Genomic DNA, 19,609 nt, shown 5'->3' on the forward strand with positions numbered 1-19,609 from the left:
TTTAACTTGCTGCTATTTTTCTTGTTACTTACTGCGCAGAACAACATCAAAATTGGACGTGTGTATCCATATGGAGCAGTATCCTTCTCCAGGAACACCATCTTTTGGGTTCCAGGGCATTGTGCTTCTAGGAAAGAAAATCATCCCTCTGACCAATTCCCTACTTCAAAGGCAACACTTTTTTTAAGCCACAAAGACACACAAGACAGCAAGTTACCTGTTTACAGGGTGTTTTGACTTGGAATGGTAGGCACATCAAATGCATCTTTTAGTAATAATGCTACTTGCACAGCTTCCTCCATCCCACAGTATCCCAAAGCTACTCTTACAGTAAAGTGCTAGCAATCTGAGCTCCACCATCCATTTATTTTGCTTACCATCAGCTTCCTCTAGACAACGTGTGTTCTCTAACTCTGTTCATAGTCTGTTTGGGTGGGAAGCAGAAGCAACATGGAGGCCTGCAGCTCTCTGACCACCTCTTGCCAGAAAGGAAAAGGCAATGGGAGAGAGTCAGAGTGAGAGCTCATTGCCTTAGCTTGGAGAAGCTACGTCCTGCACAGGGCTGGGGTGGCAAGGTGGGGCAGGCAGCACCTCCTTTTGCTCTGGGGACACTGGCATGCCAGTGACATTCCCAGGTCGCCCCTTAGGGAAGCTGCTCTCTGTCACAGCCTTTCAGAAAGTGGATGGGAACTGTGGTACTGATGGGAGGCCGCTGGAAATCCTGGCCAGAGTAAATGTAATCTTGCTTTAGAGTAACCGTGTTTTTGTATGACCAGTGTATCTACTCATCTCTAGCAGGGCTTATAAAGGCTTTAGGCAGAGCCCTCTGTGCTTGCCCTCTTCTACTTCATATCCCAACATGCCTGTGAAACCAACTTCATGAAACCATCATGGGTTCTGACAAGACATGGATTCACACAAGTGAAAATTACCAAGCAAAAAGGCCCTTTTGGTCCCAGTGCTGGCCCTCTGGCCTCCATAACATTACCCTTTCTTTGCTGAACTGAAGTTGCTTTTCCAAAGCCAGAGAAAATAGTCCATGCATTTAGGGAGACTTAGGCAACCTAAACTATCCAGCACAATTCAAGTGAGTACAGCCATGGTGCTGGTCTGCTGTCAGGTATTCGGGCAGAATACATAACAAACGACAGAAAGCACAGCTTGTGAGAGTGTGGACAAGCCACATGTTAATGCAGAGAATCTGGTCTGGCAAAGCCTGGCTTTTCCCTAAGAGGGAGAGCAAAGTGCTGTCCCCTGGAGCCTTCTGACTCTGAAGCTTACAATAATAATGAAATCTCCATGGGCCCAAATGTGCCTCCCACACACATTTCGTGTAGGAGCTTACCACACAGCGAGCCCTGCTAAAATTAATGGGCTGTGTGTGGATTACAGGGGGCTATTTGGAACAGCTGATGGTGACCTCGCAGACGTTTTCCCGTTGTCGTTCCCACCATCCGTTCAGTGTACCTGGCTCTAAATTTACCTCTATGTCTCCTTCAAGGAACGAGTGCACGCTGAAATGAAACGTGGGGAGGGAGAAAGAGAGAGTGAAACACGTTTATGGGGAGAAGCACGGTCTGGTGGCTGAAGCACGAACCTGAAGACTTGATCTCGAGCCTTGGCTCTCCCACTGACTTGTTATTTAGGCATAGTTGTCCCACCGGGGCTCCATCCCTCCTCACAACACAGTGTACGAGCCCAGCATCCAGCACAACTCCATGTCATGATGTAGACCCACTGGCTGTTGGCTCGCTGCTCGCTGTGGACAAGGCCCTTGGCTTGGGGCAATGTGGCCATGGCTGCGAAGGTGGCCGCGGCGGTGTGGGTGTGTGCGTCACGGGGCTTTTCCTGTTTGCTTTGTCCCCGGGGTTATTTCTGAGCTGGAGGGAGGCTGCAGCGTGATGTCAGTGTGTAAACAGGGAGGCGAATGTCGTCAGGGCTCGGGGGTGGAGATAACGGGACGCCGGGCTCCCTGGAGAGGGGAGCAGGAAAAAAAGTCAGCCCCGATAAAGAAGCGTAACGGAGATGGCAGCAGAGCCACGGGGGAGGCTGCTGTCCCCATGCAAATGCTTTGGGAAAACAGCGCACCGCCTTCCGCTAATTCCCCTGATTAAAACAGCATTAGTCTGTAGGTGTCGGGGACAGGCAGCTGTTTTCAAGGAAGCCCTGGCTCCACGAGGTCCTTCCTCGCGGGGCAGCGGCGGCTCTATCTGGAGGTAAACGTCAGCGAGGCGCGGAGCCGGCCGACGCTTGTCCTCCTCCTGACAGGCCCTGGCCAATGTCCTGCTGCTGAGGGTCGTGGTAATTTACGTCCCTTCTGTGTACGTTAACTTATCTGCAGCGGGGCTGGCGGGGCTCTTTCAGCCAGGCTGTCTCCTCCGCGGGCTGGGAGACTTTTCCTGCCTGTGGGACCCAGAGCGGGAACCGGCTCCTGCCAAGTTCCTGCGCCGGACGAACAACAACAAACAGCGCCGAGGAGCCGGCGGCCACTCCACCGGCCCCCGCGGCATCGCCTGCACCCCAGGCCCCAGGCAGGGGGAGAGGGGACCGAGGCGGCCACCCCCCTCTCCCACCACCCTGGCTTCCCTCCTTGGCTTTATTCTGTGGCAGCTCGGACAGTTATTTGTTGTTTGTGGCTCCCCTGGGCTCTCCTCCCATCCCTCCTCCTCTGCCCGCTTGGAAGGAGGCTGTCTTGTCATGCAGGAGATGCATCCCACCGGGCTGTGAGTTTTGGTAGCCCAGCTGTTGTGACTCTCTGTGCACATAGACTTGGAAGGATGCTAACCTACAGGTACACAATTAACAGCAAATTCACTCTTGGCCTTACAAGAGTCTGTTAAAGGGGAGGAGTGGAAGCACCCAGTGAGTCTTCCCCTGGGCAATGCTTTTTCCTATAAAGATACTCCCCCTGTGTCCATAACACTAACTTCCCTGTCACCCCGACACGCACAGCTGAACGTGGTTAATCATCCAGCAGCTCTAAGGAGCTTTCCCTGATTTAGAAATGCTGGAGACTTGCATTCACACTCACGTTTTATGGGGTTATCCACTAAATCACGGAGTCCTTATTAGAAAACAGAAAAGATGAAGTAAACTAGACATCCTATATGCCTTTCCAAATTTGCTAATATTCCCTACCTGTCTTGGACAAGCTAAGCAAGGTTTTTGAAAGGAGATGTGCTCACTAGCACTCCCCATTATCATTATAAAGCCCACAAAAACGGTGGAAGCAGAAAACAGCAGTGGCAAGGACCTCTTGGTTCAGCGGTCTGAACCCATACTGGTGCACCTAGGAAGAGCTGACCTGCTAAGCAAATAACAACGAGGAAAGAAGGGGGAAAAGATTTGGTATTTGTGACAGTACCAGAAAATGTGTCCCCCTGCACAGTCTTTCAGGATTTCCTGAAAGAAAGGTGAGCAATCCCAAATAAAGGGAGAGAACTCACAGCAGCAAATGTTTAAATGCCAGCGGCATATTTCCTGCTGAAAAACTGAATTTCTGGGGAACAAAGTCTGGGGAGAGATGCCCAGCAGAGCAAGGAATATTGCAGTGTTTCTGGTTGTCAGTAGAAAAATTAGAAAACACACATCTCTTCCTGGTGTTCAGAGGCAATCTGTTCACCCCAAGACATCCCACCAGTGAGCTCCCATCCTTACATCCACACCTGGCCCTGAGCAGTGGCTTCCAGTAACAGGATGGCAGCAGGTTTCACATGCAGGAGGAAGACAGAGATTTCGTTTCAGAGCTAATGTCTATGTCTGTCTGCAGGTGAAGGAGGACTTTATGCATTGAGGAATTTCAGGGCCATATTTTCAAGCTCTTTTGCATGCTCTATCTGTGAATACCAATTTCATTTTAAAGGAGATTCCACCCTCCCCAGGAGATACCAACGGCTAGTGGCTAAGATGCTCTGACTTTTCAGACATCCTGCTACATGGGAGGACCTGTAACCCAACATTAAGTGCCTACAGGATCTGTGCAAGGTGTCTAGAGAGACAAGAACTTCAGCTGTGGGGACCCCACCGCTAGCGTGAGGAGGGGGAGCTACCTAAGTTAGTTTGGAAAAATGCCCAGGGAAGGACTGTGACTTAAGCTCTATGCCTTAGGGACTTAGAGACTTTATGCCATGGTTGGAAAGAAGACCCTACTTTTATCTGAAAGACAAGAATCATTTCTGGAGCCTTCATTCAGAACACCTAAGCATTTTTATGTTGAGTATTTCTTGTATCAAGCATTGGACCTTTGTTTCGTTCCCTCAGGCCACTGGGCAGCCACACCCTTTCTCTCCTCACATCTATACCATGAAAGTAACTCCCTTTTCTTCCTGATTTAAGTCCCTCACTGGTTATACAAACAAATAATTAACAAAACATTTGCCAGTAGATGTTTCATTAAATATCGAATGAAAGTCTGTCATGTTTCCATTTTTCCAGCTGTTGCCTTTTCTCTCCTGGCAACATATTTCTTATGCCTCACGTGATGGTATGGTCTCAGTCCTGCTGGAGCAAACAATTTAGTCATTTGCACAGATAGGTAAGAATTCCTTTGGATAGTCCCAGAAAAACTGCATTATCCCTCAGCTTTTACACTGGTAATAAATACCATAAGTATATGTGAATAAATTAGGATGGAATCCATTCATCCCTGGTCCTCCCAGGTGTAAGTATGAAGGAATCTGAATTAGAAAGATTAGTGAAGATTGTAAGGTTTCATGTGATATTTGTGAAGTTCACTGCACTGCCAACTGTCCTGTTTGCCCCATTTTGACTGAAAACTCATTAATCTGTTATAAATTCAGGCTCTGCCTTCCATTTTTAAATCAAGCTCAGTGAACAAACAAACATGAAACCTCCCCAGGCTTTTCTGCATTTTGTTCTAAAGGTGATAACACAAGGGAATGGTCTTTTCTGTGGAAAAGCTGACAACTTTTTTCCATGTGAAGGACTTTCATTGTTGGAGTTTTCTGCTGAGGACAACACAAACACTTGAGTCATGAAGCACGTCCCTTCCTTCAAGTACTTCCAAGTCATCATTTGCCTGTGTATGTTACTGTGTTTAAATCAGGCTTTATGAGTTTTACAGACAGGCAGGAACAGGGGGGGCGGAGGGCAATGGACACCCAGAGCCAGAACAGAAATAAAAGGAAATGATCAGTTTGTAGACCAAGCAGACATGGATACGTGTTTCCCTCTGGAAACCACCAGTATGCATCAAAGAACGGATTTAATCACATACAGCTGAGTTTGAACAAGAGTCATTTGGGTGCTCCTTTCTTGGAACTCCAGAAAAGATAGCAAAATGGCTCTTTGTTTTCTCATTGAACATCACACAGTTCTTCTGCCAGTCTTTCTAATGCCAAAAATCACTGCCGAGTCATAAACACAATGTTATGTATAAGACAGATTTACAAGCACTCGTTACAAATAATTATTAAGAAATAGGATAAGAAAAGAGCTAACAACCTTGCCTAGCTTACATAGCTGTTTGCATGTACTTAAGCATACCTGAAGGTTTTACAATGCGATTTGCAAGCCAACTAGTATCTCAGGTCAATGGTGTAGTTAAAATATATGTGAGTGGATATCTAGACCTCTGTATGTCCAAGATACGGAGAGTATAAATGTTACTGAAAATGAACAGTGCTGACATTGTCTATTCTTCCAGTTAAATCAAAACTCCAGTTTTTAAAATTAAAACTCCAGCTTTTTCTTCATATAGCCTTGCCTTCCATAATCATGTGTTCATATGACAATCTCAGCTTTTCTGTAGTCATGCTTGCAATGGAAATCTTGAAAGTATGTGCCTATGGGCTACTACATCAGGATACAAGGGAACAGATCCATTCTTACAATATTTAAAAATCTCTTATCTTTCAGAACATCATAATTTTAGGTTAGAAATACAAAATGGTACATAGCACCATTTTCTGTTAAATCATTAATAGCCATAAAAGTTCATCTCCTTATGCTCACAGGCATCTGCAATGGAACAAACTCAGCAACCTACATCTTCCCATCTTGCCTATGATGCTGGGAGCCATGAATATCCCTTGATCAAGTCACAGAGAGGATGAGATACTGGAAGACTGATTGTCACCCTTTGATTCCTTGTTTTCATTTTACTATAAAAGACCCTTATCTTCATCAAGGAAGGGCAGGAGTTCTTCCATCAGCACACAGAGCAGAGACTGCTTTGGCTCTGATGGGAGCCTGTCAACTTTCTCCACTTGTCAATCTTACCGAGATGTATTTGCATAGGTAGACCTGTTGATTTTGCATGCAGTACCAGCTGAAATCTGAAGCTTTCCAAAAATCATAGAAAGAAAATAACATTTCTGTCTGAAGTACTTTTAAGGAAAGTATCACAAACCCTCCCAATAGCATTTGTAGTTGAAACACTGGCAGCTGGGGTTTTGTTGTTTTCTTTTCTCTCTTTCTTTCTTCTAGTGACATTGCCAAGCTGTGTTCTAATCTGGTGGGTATTGGGGAAACGAAACAAAAAATAATTGAAGGGCTTCTGGTAAACTTGAATATCTCTGAGGCAAGGACTTGTGCTGTGAAGCAGTCAGAAATCCAAGAGCTCTCTCTCAGTGCTTGCACTTTGCCATCAAGGGGGCTATGTCATTTCTTTGAAGCAGGCTCTATTTTGATGGGCAAAATACCAGAGGATGACATAAACCTCTAAAGATGATTACTTGGGTCCTGTGTCCGGCTTATTCTCAAAAAATGCCTTGAAAATCTTTAGAGCTTCTGCTCTTTTGTCTGGCAGCAATGAACACAAGAGAGATGTTACTGGTCACAGAGAAACTGAATCAAAGGACAGGCATTGTATTAGGGAGAAGTTCCCTAAGATGTTTTCTTGTCCTCAGTACAATTTGTCCTCTTTTCTTTTTCTGGGGAGGTCTTCAGATAGAAGTGCCAGCTTGGTGGGCACTATGCAATAAGTAGACAATGTAGAATACAATTAGTCTTGGTCCAACACCAGAAGTTCAGCACCCTCCCCAAGGCATCAGTGGTGCTCAGGGCTGTTGCCCATATGGAGCTGGCTGGCCAAACTTCTGGCAGGGCTTTGTAGCCACTAAAGCACATTCAGGAATGACAATGATGCTGTGTGCTTTCTGCCAGCATCTCAGGCAGCTGGATGCATGCAAGCACAGAAATCAGTAAGTGCCTACAGAAGTGCACCGGCCCTCTGGATAAGTCCTGTTGCAGGGATGTGAAGAATTTGACAGTCACGTAATGAAGCTGTTGGTGTACTTGCCATATTGAAAGTGTCAAAAAGTATAAAATAGAAATCAAAACATGGCTGAGAATAATCAAGTGTTATAAAGCGTTAATCTTAAATTCTCTCTCTTCACCCAGTAAATCCTGTATTCTTCATAATACACTCCTACTCCCTCCCAACATCCCCATTCCCAGAACAAAAATCCCAAATTCCCAGCAGTCTTGTGGCAAAGTACCAAGATCAAACTAACAATCTGAGAATTTTTCCACTTTCCCCAAATTATTCACAATTTGACAATTACTGTATATAACAAAACAAAGTCACACACACACTAAAATGCTTGGCTTATGGTTTATTTACCCTATTTGATTTTGTATGCACTCCAAAATCATATTTGTCATGGGAGTATCTGAGCTTCTTGCAGTGATGTATTAAGAAGTGTCTCCCTCTTTCAGCAGCAGAAAGCGTGCAGGGGAAGGCATTCTAGAATTAGATACAAACACAGATGTGTTAAAGAAAGTGTCTCATCAGTACCATCCATGGAGAGCAGTAAGCTCAGCTCTTGGAGAGCTTGTTTCATTCCATGTCTTTGATCAAAGCCTGAGAAGTTCCCACTTTCCGTGCAGACAGTTTTTGCTTTCTTAGCAAAGGTCCTGCTGGAGTAGAGGATCTTTTACCACAGATTTAATCCCATACTTTTAACACCAACGTTTTAGGTTCTCCACCCCGGCCAGGAAAACACAGAGATCATTACTAAGACTATAAACTTGACTGAAACTCTGATGGGAGGCCAGTCAAAAGTGTAGAGGACAGATATGACAAATCTGGAATAGCCTCAGCTGTTGAGAAAATGCAGGACCACTTTCTGCTCACGTTGATTTTCCAAGGCCTTTCTACATATGGTATGGCTGTAGCCTGGCCAGGAAATGGCATAGGCATGAATAACTGGAGACAGAGTACTAGTTGCCGGGATGGGGAAAATATCTTGACCAGCTGCAAATAGAAGTGAGCATTATTATTGTTAAATCTCTTCAATAGCAATAAATTCAAGAATAAAACAGAAAACATGGCACATCACTGAGGATAGCTATAAGGACTATCACATGCCATAGAGAGAAAATCAGAAATGCTAAGGCAAAGCATAAATTCCAAGGAATGAAAAACAACAATGAAACATCCTTCTGCAAGTATGTTAGTCATAAGACAACAAAGGAAAGAATTGATCCAAACTGTTGTTGTTGTTATTTTGTTGCTTTTTTTTTTTTCCTATTTCAGTCTTCATTAAAAAAGTCAACTCATTAGAGTTAGATCAAATGTCTAACGCAGTTAACACTGAAAGCAAAGAAGTCATTGGCTGAAAGTCACTAGTATGACCAAAAGTCATTAGTAACAACTAGTCCGGGGCAAACTAGAAAATGGCATAGTGTCACCCCCTACACAGTTATATATTGTCAAATGGGTTTCACCTGATGAAATTCACTCTGACCAATTTGAAGAGTCAATCTTGGTGATCTGAAAATTACTGAATGACTGAAGAAGTGGTAGATTACCAGAAACGAGCAAATATAGTACTTTATTTTTTAGTACTTTGTAAGGAGAAATCTATGAACCATAGCTGACCTTCTTGAATATTATTTCCGGAAAAATAATTGAACAATGTACGGTAGCCAAACCATGAGATGATAATCAAACTGCTTAGGGCATAATGGGTACAAAGGAACATGGCTTTGTCAAACACTAGCCTTGTTAAGCCTGACTTAATTTTCCTCTCCAGCAGGATAGGGGTGTTTGTGAGTTGATGTCACATATCTGGATGCTAGCAAGGCTTTTGACACTGCCATGTATGATACTTTCCTAAGCAAATTATAAGAAAGCATAAACTAGTCAAAGATACCGTAAGGCAGGTGCTCAGAAAATGGGAAAAATCTACTCAGAAAGTAGCTTGAAATAGGTCATTGCCAGACTAGAAGGTTTCTTTGCCTGCAGTAGCACAGAAGTCTGTCTTAGGTCAACATTTCTATTTAAAACTTGGAAAATGTCAGAAGGGATTTCTCACTTCTTGGAAGAGACTGGAAACATTTTAGGAGACTAGATTAGAATTCAGAAGATAGTTGCACATTGAAGAATCATTATTAAAATACAATATTATCAGTAAGGACTGGAGTAAAGTGCTCTAGCTAGAAATACATTCTCAGCTGTCCAAACGCAAGGGCAGGTGGGGAAACTGAATAGGGAACATTTCTTCCAGAAATGACTAGGGTTTGTGGGCGACCACACATTGAGGGTGAGACAATTTTATAATACTAATGCAAAACAAAAATAATCCTCCAAATTATGGGGATATTGAAAAGGGGATACTTTATGTAAGACTCAAAGTAATCCTGCTCTGCTCAGCACCTAGAAGGCCAAAGAACCTTGTCCATACTGAACAAACATTTCATAAAAGACTTGGAGCAGCTGGGGAAGGTTAAGAATAACCAGAGGCTTACACAACATGACTTACAAAGAAAGAATGAAAAAAAAAGTGGGGTTATTTTGTTCAGAGGGGAGATATGACAATATTTTTCAAATATATAAAATACAGCTGCAAAGAAAAGAGTTTTTTAAAAGTTCTCTATGTCCATTGCAGATAGAGTAAGAAAACATGAGATCAAATTACAGAGTGGGACATTTCTGTCAAATATACAATTTAAATTTTCTAATGATAAGGGCAGTTAAGCACTGGTACAGATTGATAAAACTACTGTGGACTACTGCTGGTCAGGAATAATTTGGCTGTTTCTGATCCTGTCTTGCAGGCAAACCTCAAAGATGACCTAAAGTTCAGTGGTCCCTGTAGTTCTGCAGGCAATGAGGAATCTGAGATCACCCTTAATCCATGGATGTGATTGACCAATTCTGGTGTCTACCTCCCACCACAGGTACTATATCTGATGTCAACTCATTAAAAATCTTTTCTTTTGTCTGTAACTCCTGGGTTATCAATGGTTTTATCTTCAGCAGATAGCCTTCATTGCTCCCATCCAGATAAGCTCTTCTTGGTCACATTAGCCAACTGGTAGAACCATTACAGCAAGAAGGATGATCAGAACTATCTGCCAGGAGTGCATGTCATCGAACTGGCAGGGAGACATTGAATAGCAGAGGAGAGACAATTGATCTTTGAAGGACTAGACAAATGCAAGGTCCAACAACGGAAGCATAGCTTTCTGCATCTTAGTCACTGGCATCCCTCCAAGAGGGACACAACCATTTAGTACATTTCCCTGAACCCTGTTAACACTCTCAAGTGAAACAGGAGTATCTTCAGGTCAAGAGTGTAAAATGTTGAAGAAAGGTCCAGGAGGATGAAAATGGATGGCTGTTTTCTATCTATTGACAGGGAGAGATCATCCATCAATGCCACTAAAGTGGCTTCAGTTCAGTGTCCTGGCCCCAATCCAAATAGCACCATCTCTCATGCTAATGAATATCCTTGATACATATAAATGTAGAAGCCATATTTCATCTTCCCATCAGATACTAGACTGAGCAAAAGGACATCTATTCTGATCTACAGTATGCCTACAGTCAGTATATACTCTGCACTTGTTTCTCCCCATTGCATTGCTAGTTTTTGATAGAGCAGATGTGCTAACACAGCTTAATTCAGACACAACATTTCTCACAGTTCTAGGATGAAATAGAAATACCCTGTTGGAAATAAAGACAAATAAAATTACCCAATAAGTGAATGCCAAGACTGATATCTTTGTAAGCACTCTTAGGTAATTCCTTAAAAAAAGAGAGATCCATTATGCCCTAACCTGCATTTTGTCACCAGTGTTGTTCCACTGTCAAGGTAAAGAACTGAGGAATGTCCGCAGACCTGTTATGACATTAATCATATTAAACAAGGCATGTGAACAACAACCGCAATTAAACTGTAGCAATCAAAGATGTAGGAAGCATTTACGTTTTGGGAGACCATAAAGTGGTATGTTTTACTTAGAAATCACAAAGGTTGTGTCAGTCTCTAAGACAGGAACTATATACACATCCTTCCTAAAATGTAGCCCTATCTCAGGCAGAATTTGTCTGCATCTCCAGCAAAGAGTCAGAGAGTTCACAAGGTACTAAAAACTTGACCCTGGTACACAGTGGTATAGCATCCCCAGAGTCTAACGAAGTATAAACAGTCCAAATGTATCTCCTAGCATCCAATTCTCACATGGCTACCAGAAAAATGCCCACCAAATAACCAAGCTAGCTATTTTTAAGACTCAGGGTTCAGAACTATAATGCCTCCCAAACTGTTTATTCATCACTGGGTGTACTGATGGGCTGACTTGAATTACTGATTGTAAACACATCCACACTGAGGAAATAGCATTTTCTTCCCCCAAAGAGTTTTGTATTTCTACGTGAGAAATCAGAATAGAGAAGTTGAAATTCCAATCCTAATCTAAGGTTGCTCAAACTCCAGGGAGCTCAGGTTTGTACATAGGTCAAGTCAGAAAATGATACTGTGCCACCCCAGATAGACATTGGTGACAACCAAATGCTCCCAGATTTCTAAAGTGTTCAGCCTTTGACTCTGAATTAAGAATATCCTGATTATAAACCTTATACAAAAATAATATACAACAATACACATAAAAATCATAACCTAGCTTTCAGTCATAATGCTGTTCTCCTATGCTATTTTGCAGCAGTTTCCAGGGTTAGCAATACAAGACCCAACTTTTTCATATACTGCTTTGAACAACAGGTGAGACCCTTACAAACAGGACATGGGGAATGAACTATGTGCATATGCCTACACTTAGGCATGCATCTGCGCAGGTCATTAGTGAAACAGGAAGATTTCATCAACTTTGCTATTGGTATTTGTGTGATCTGTGAAGATGCTCCCCTTTGCAAAAAAATAAAAAAAATAATAATAAAAAAAACTTTAATTCAGGAATAGGGTGTGTTGCAAGTTCATCTGCAGCAGTTTTCTGCCACCAATGCGTTGTTCTTTTCCTTACTTTTTTGAATAATTTTGAATGCACTGAACAGTTACCAGCAATAGGCCAAAGAAGAGAATGTCTTGCTTGACTTTCCAGTACTTAAAAAGCATACAAACCTGTTGATATTGCTGTAGTGATTACAGCTGCCTTTGAGCCATGGGTCAGACAGACCTGCTCAGTGGAGTCACTGCTCTCTGGCTCCCCAGCTTCAAGGACACTGCTAACAATCTTTCTTCTCTGAGGTTAAGCTGGCCTACTGCCACTGTAAACACAAAATCTCACTTACATGGTTGAAAGATTAAATATCTGATTAAAATTTCTGGCCGCTAATTTGTTGAACTTGGCCATACGGGTAAATCTGAACTACATGATATTCAGTTCTACATGTTCAGGAGCAGGGGGAGAAGAGGGGGGATGTCGTATTTCATGAAACAGCAAGGAAGTCACATTCCAGCTGAAAACCAAGATGGAGAATGTGATTCAGCCCACCTCCAAAATGAGAGGTGGAGTGAGCTTGGACAGGCTGTCCTCCTTGGAACAGCTTCCCCAGGAGGGGGCTTCACACAGCTAAACCAGGCATGGAGTCACTGCAGTCACCCAAGGCATCACTTTCAGATGCAGCACCTGTTTCCAGCAACGCAGCAGTAAAACCTTGCCAGCAGAAGTGTTTAGGGACAGTCTGCAGCTGAGCCTAAATTCAGCAAGAGATCTCAGTGGGCTGGATCAGGAACTTAAACCACCACCTGAGCCCTGGTTCATCATGCCTAGGAAATCTCACACCTGGTTCTGTAGTCTCCCCACCACATCGCTCCCCCTACTCCATATCTCCAGGATTCATCCCTAGTAAAGAGACCCAGGTGGACCATTCCCTCTGAGAGAATCCTTGAAGGGGTTGGGGTGTGCTCAGCAGGCATTGCATATCCAGAAATGTCAAACAAGTTCTACAGATTACAACAAAATGCAAAGGATGGGTTTGGGGTTTTTTTTACATTATAGAGTACATGCAACTCTGAACAATATTTTTTAGAGACAGCAAGCTTCCTACCTCTTGCCAAAATTCATAATTTGCTTATTGCAAGCTATGTTAAAGCTCTGCAAAAGAAAAATGTTTGGAATTTTTTTATAATGAGAAAGGTTAGGCAACTTTAATATAGGAACTTTTGGTCTTTCTACATTAACTCTTCGTTGTTATGGTTTAATTTGACACAACAGTTTCAGCCTCATGTTGTTTCTTTAGAGTTGTTCTTACAGACATGAGCCACAAGCAACCACATTTCCCCACAGATACTATAATTCACATAGTAAGTATCAGGAAAAAAATCATAATCTACCTATAGCAAGGACTGCAAGGCTCCAACCATGTTTGCAGCCAAAATTTACTGGAGTGGATATGTTTAGAAAACTGCGGATTATTAAAAGCCATGTTTTTTTCCTGATAGTCCTGGTCTGTCACACACCTATGAAAGCCTAGCAGGGGATATGACCCCCAAGCATGAATTTTAAACTTTATTTCTAGCATATTTTTAACAGTCATGTTCTTTTTAGACTCCCTTTTTACCACAGCCTTTGCAGAGACTAATGCAGTTGCAATTACTCCTAACTTCCACATTACCTCTTCTTTTTCCTGTGCATCCATGATAGAGCTGTGTTTTCCCCAAATGTGCGCAGATCCCTGGCATGTGTTTTATCTCTTCAGATTCAGTGCAGTGAGGACAGATCCTGAACAATCTTGACTCAGGCTAGGCAATGACCAATTTGTCTTAATTGGGCAGTGAAAGCTCATGGCATTGCTTCTCTTCCCAGCATCAGATTTCATTCAACAAAGTTATTGTGACACTTCCATGTACTTCAAATCAGTATGTTTTTGAATTGGGTCTGGTTGTTCTTCAGAGCAAATATTGACTTTTTCCCCCAAATCAGCTTTTCATAGCACATTTGTGGCAATAAATGTCACTGCTCAAACAGGAAATGAATACACTGATGTGCAAATACAGCCAAAGCAAATTAATTTGAGCAAATACTCCTGGGTGACATTTTGTTCTGCGACCAAATGGCTGCTGGCAGTGACTGGGAGGGAACCCTTTCTGCAAGTTACATGGTGAGAACATTTCCAAAAGCCAAGGAGCCGAAGGAAGATGGGGAACCCTGCACAGCCATTCCACCACCACCAGCAAGACACGACACTTGGCCCCTCAGGGGTCCAAGTACCCAGAGAAGCTCAGGTGAAAAGGAGGCTATGGGGTACACCTACAGAGGCAAGCATGTTCTTGATGGTTGCCACACAGATAAATCTGTCGTGCAAATGAGAGGGGTTTGTCTGTTCATCTCTTGCTTGTGCATACACTTCGGGTAGGCAGAAGCCACCTGAATGTCCTTGCTTATATAGCTGAGACGAGGACCAAAAGCCAGGGGCAAATCCCAACAGGCAAGCAGAGAAGCTGAACTCTCTCTGTGCGAAACTGCTCTCCTGGAGATATCACTCAGGATCATGTACTGAATCAGTGAAATAGCCCACGCACACTGATCTCCCAACTCTTCCTGCCTTTCTTTACCTAAATATCTCCTTTCTATAGCCTCAGGGAGCAAATCAAACCTTATCCTGGGCTGCATCAAAAGAAGTGTGTCCAGCAGGTTGAGGGAGGTGATTCTCCCCTTCTACTATGCTCTCGTGAGACCCCTCCTGGAGGGGGTACTACGTTCAGCTCTGGGGCCCCAGTGCAAGAAGGACACGGAAGTATTACAATGAGTCCAGAGGAGGGCCATGAGGATGATCAGAGGGATGAAGCACCTCTCCTATGAAGACAGGCTGAGAGAGCTGGGGTTGTTAAGCCTGGAGAAGAGACAGCTCTGGGGAGGCCTTCTGGGAAGGCTCTTATAGCGGCCTTCCAGTACCTAAAAAGGGGGCCTCCAGGAAAGAAGGGGAGGGACTCTTTGTCAGGGCGCGTGGTGATAGGACATGGGGAATGGCTTTAAACTAAAAGCAGGTAGATTTAGATTAGACATTAGGAATAAATTCTTTACTCGGAGGGAAGTGAGACACTTCAACAGGTTGCCCAGAGAAGCTGTGGATGCCCCATCCCTGGAGGTGTTCAAGGCCAGGCTGGATGGGGCTTTGGGCAGCCTCGTCTGGTGGGAGGTGTCCCTGCCCATGGCAGGGGGCTTGGAACGAGGTGATCTTTAAGGTCCCTTCCAACCCAAACTATTTTATGATTCTATGATTCTGTGATAAAGGCAGTTGTGCTGGCCTTCTCTGTGCCAGAGTTGATGGCAAAATTTCTCTTTGGAAACATCAGTGCCTGCTATTCCAACACAAATACACTTCCACCAGTACTGCATAAAAAACATTAACAACGTGTGGCCCATGAACACCTTGTAGCCTATAGACACTTTTGCAAAGGTAACCTCACAGGCAGTTTCCGTTGTGGGCATCCTACAAGGCAAAAAGGCATGTTTTGCTATGCAGGCCCTAGCTGGGCATCTTACTGCTTAGGTGAGTATTCACAACTTTGGCATCACCTATTCAAAAATGTCTTTTTTTTTTTTTTCTTTTTTTGGCCTACATTCTTTCATAATAATGTCATGTTCAGTTACATTTATCCCAGCTGTTGCCATACCCCAGAATGGCTGGACAAGCCTGGTCTTCTCTCTGTCCCAGAGGTGGAAAACGCATTGGATTTTGCTGCTTGAAGCTGTCTGCACAGGGAGAGGGAAGCCTGAGGTGCAAAGCAGACCCAGAACCACACTTCTGAGCAAAATATGCAACTCGATAGTCCAAAAATGTCATTGGCTGGGAGGCAGCCGTTTACCTTTAAGAGTATTTAAAGTATGTTAACTACAGACCAAAAGAATACATTGTAAACACAACATAATAACTCTCTAATAGAGGAGAGAGGTTTTGTATTTACCTACCAGAGACATTTGATTATCAAGCAAAATTGCCTTGTGAAAAGAAAAGCACTCCATCACCTCACAGCCTCGAGTGCCAGCATACCACATATAACTTTAATGTGGTTGGTATCTGTTTGGAGGTCACTTAAAAGGTAACTATTTCAAAAAATGCATTCATATAAACATAAGTTTTAATGCCTTTTGTGTGAAATGCAGAAGCCAAGTCCTGAATGCCTGCGCGCGTGAAAGATCCTGTAGTATTTTTAGCGAGATAAAAGGGGTTAATCCTGGTCAAATTCCACTTTGAACACTTACACTCTGCCTACTTTAATTCTCCTGAAATTTCCACTGTACATTGTGTTCTCCTTGGCTTTTGCCCTGGCGTGCCGACGTTCCCGAGGTACGGCTGCACGGCGGCAGCACACTCCGTCGCCGGGCCCTCTCGGCTCTGCTCGCGGTCCCTCTGCCACGTGTGCCTTGTCCTGATGGGCTGCTTCACAGGGACCTCTGAAAGCCTCCTGAGCAGAACGGGCTTAGCCAGGCCTGGCATGCACCAAGGGAGAAGGTTTTGCCTTTGTTTTGTTCACCATTAAGATGCCCAGGGAAGAAAGGCGCTACAGAAGTAGGAAATCCCATTGTTATAAATATCAACAAGTAATAGTTATATCTAATGCCTTCCTTTTCACTTAACATTTTTTTTGTGTGATAAAAGGATTCTAATTAAAAATATAAACTGGTCTTTCACTTTTTGCTTTATACTTATCTTCCACATGTGCTTGTAATAATCTGCCTTCTTGCCAACACCATCTTGTAAATGAGATCCATATCTCAAGGGTTTATCCTGGTTAAATAAACTGAATTCAATAAAACCCATCTTCAGATATTCCACATGTGAGAGTTATTACTACACTAACATGCTACTGTTGCTTCTGTTACCTAGTGTTACAGATGCATTAACTTCTCCCCTTTGCTTGAGTTATGCTCCACTGTATATCTAAGATAAGAAAATGGAGTGCCTGGAGTCTGTTCAGTGTTATCGTATAACAAACAGTGACTTTTTTATTGAAGGAGTTCCACGAGCGATGCAGGTTTTATTGAAACTAATTCAGAGGGAAAAAAAAAATTAAAGATAAATGTTGAACTAAAAACAAAGCAACTCATGATGTTGTTTGTCCCCTTTCTCTTTCTTTCCCTTCTCTTTCCCTCCAGCTGGTAAGTGTTGTGGTCATGTTGCACAGGGCTGTATAACATTTCTTTGCAGTCAGAGCTCAAAGGTTACAGTGAAGTCTTCAAACTGCTCCCAGTAAAGTTGGCATCAGCATTTCCTGCCCCCTGAAATTCATTCATTTATCAGCCTCCTCGCTTTGAGCACCTCAGCGGTGCCTGTGAGTTGGATTGTGCTCAGCACAGACCTCAGAGCAAAACAAACAATTGTATTTGAGCTCCATGGGGTTTCTTTTTTTTTTTTTTTTTTTCCTGGATGACTTCTTCTTGTTGTCTAGCTTGAACTTCCTGCCCTGTTGCTGTAAAAATGATCTGATCCACTGTCAGACAGAGCCCTCAGTGTGTTTTCCTGAAAACATTTCTTTCTCAAAAGCACCCTGAGGCCTTCACTTATCCAAGCTAGACACCCGTTAAAAAGTCACTGCATTTCATCCCAGATCCTTCCGCAGTTGTGTGGAAAAGAGTCCAGTAGACAGCTGGGTCTTCTCCCAAAATTAGTATACAGGCACCTCTTAGATTGGGATCCTAAAACAAGAGCACAAGGCAAAGGTCAGCTACAACATCTCTTCCTGGGTTCCCATGGTGAAGTCTCCCTTCTTCTCCATTTCTCTTTTTTTTAGTCTCTTTTTCCTGTTGTCTTCCCAGCAAGGAATCTGCCATGTTGCACCACAACCATCAGATGGAAAACTTCAGTTCAGTTTGCAGGGACGTGGACAGACGAAAGGCCTGACCCTAAGATACACAGTTGTTTTGATTGGCAGCCAGAGCCTGATGTCCAGAACGACTCCAAATGATGAATTAGAAATACAGCACCAAGGCTCTCTCGAGATGGCCACAAGGCAGCTCTTGGCCTGTCAGAAAAATAATTAGAATGGCATTGCAAATAGCAAGGCTCCTTTTGCAACATTTATAGCAAGTGGAGGCCTCCCAGGGAAGATTTCCAGGAGCAGAGCCAAAATCAGAAATGAAAGCCAACTAAAGGAAGATTTACACCTCCCTCGAGAAGATAACCAATAAGATTTCAAGGTGGATTTTGAGACTTTGGCTGCTGAGCTACATTTCTCAGATTTTTCTCTTTGATTTTAATGAGGTGAACTAACGCTTTTGTTTACTCAAATTAATAATAATAATAACAGAAACAAATACCAAAGAAACATCTTTTCTGAGCATCAAGGCCTGATTTCAGGGTTTCATCTCCAATAACCCTCTCCTATTGTTTTTTATTTGCAAAAGCACATCACTGCTTTGGGGCCAGAGACACTCTGTACTAGGTACTGTTTAAACAATTTTTCATGGGGGGTTAAAAAAAAATGAAGTAGAAACAGTAGAAACTAGATCTATACATTAAAGTTGAGTGCACCAGTATAAATCATACCTAAGATCCTGATGGGCATATGGTGTAGAAATACACCTACTGCTATGCTCTGACAATTTAGTTCCCTTAGAGGCTTTTTCTTCCCATGAGCTACTCCTTGCCTTTTCTTCCAGGTGTATTGTCTCCTCTCTGTCTTTTCTGCACCCTCAGCCGCCTTCTCTTAACCTGTTAGCTTGGGATGCCCAAGCTACCCCTTATTTCATTCAATGGTCACGCAAGGAAGCTGAAGACTCAAAGAATGAGCGAATGAGTCTGCCATGCAGGCGATCACCTTTTTCTCATAGGATTCATCCTTATCTTTAAGTAAACAATCAGTCTAACGTCGGGGGGGAAAAAGAGGTTTCACACATCCGAAATAAAAACAAAACAAAACAAAACATGGCTATGTCTTTGTGTTTCAGACTTTATCTATTAAACATGAAATTACCTCAGGCCTTTGCTTTTTGCATTTGTAACCCTGGTAAATAAATATAAAACCATCGGAAAATGTTAAACAGCGGTTGTGTAAACAGCAAATGTTTCCTACATATATGCCACAATATGCTTTTGGAAAAGGTTCAGTAGGCGCTTTGTGAGGGATACTCCTTTGAAGCATTGTATCAGACCCTATCTTTCTGGCAAAGCTCAGAAGTTTTTAAGTGGAGATCTCTTGCTGGGAATTTTCATCCAGGCTCAAACGCCTGTTGTTAGAGGAGGAGCTGAGACGTGGGAGGCGCCTCCATACCATGCCACTGGTATCCTCTGAGATGCTAAGCAGGGTTTCTGGGTAACACAGCTTCAGACTAATGAATGAGACTGAGGATCAAAATGAGCTGAAGACAGAGAATTAAAAAGTACCCTCTTTTATTTGAACTTCATACTTGATGTATTCATTGGACACTAGGTGTCAAGCTGGGAGGGATAATG

The sequence above is a fragment of the Anser cygnoides genome, chromosome 2 (assembly GCF_040182565.1).
Source record: "Anser cygnoides isolate HZ-2024a breed goose chromosome 2, Taihu_goose_T2T_genome, whole genome shotgun sequence".
NCBI lineage: Eukaryota > Metazoa > Chordata > Aves > Anseriformes > Anatidae > Anser > Anser cygnoides.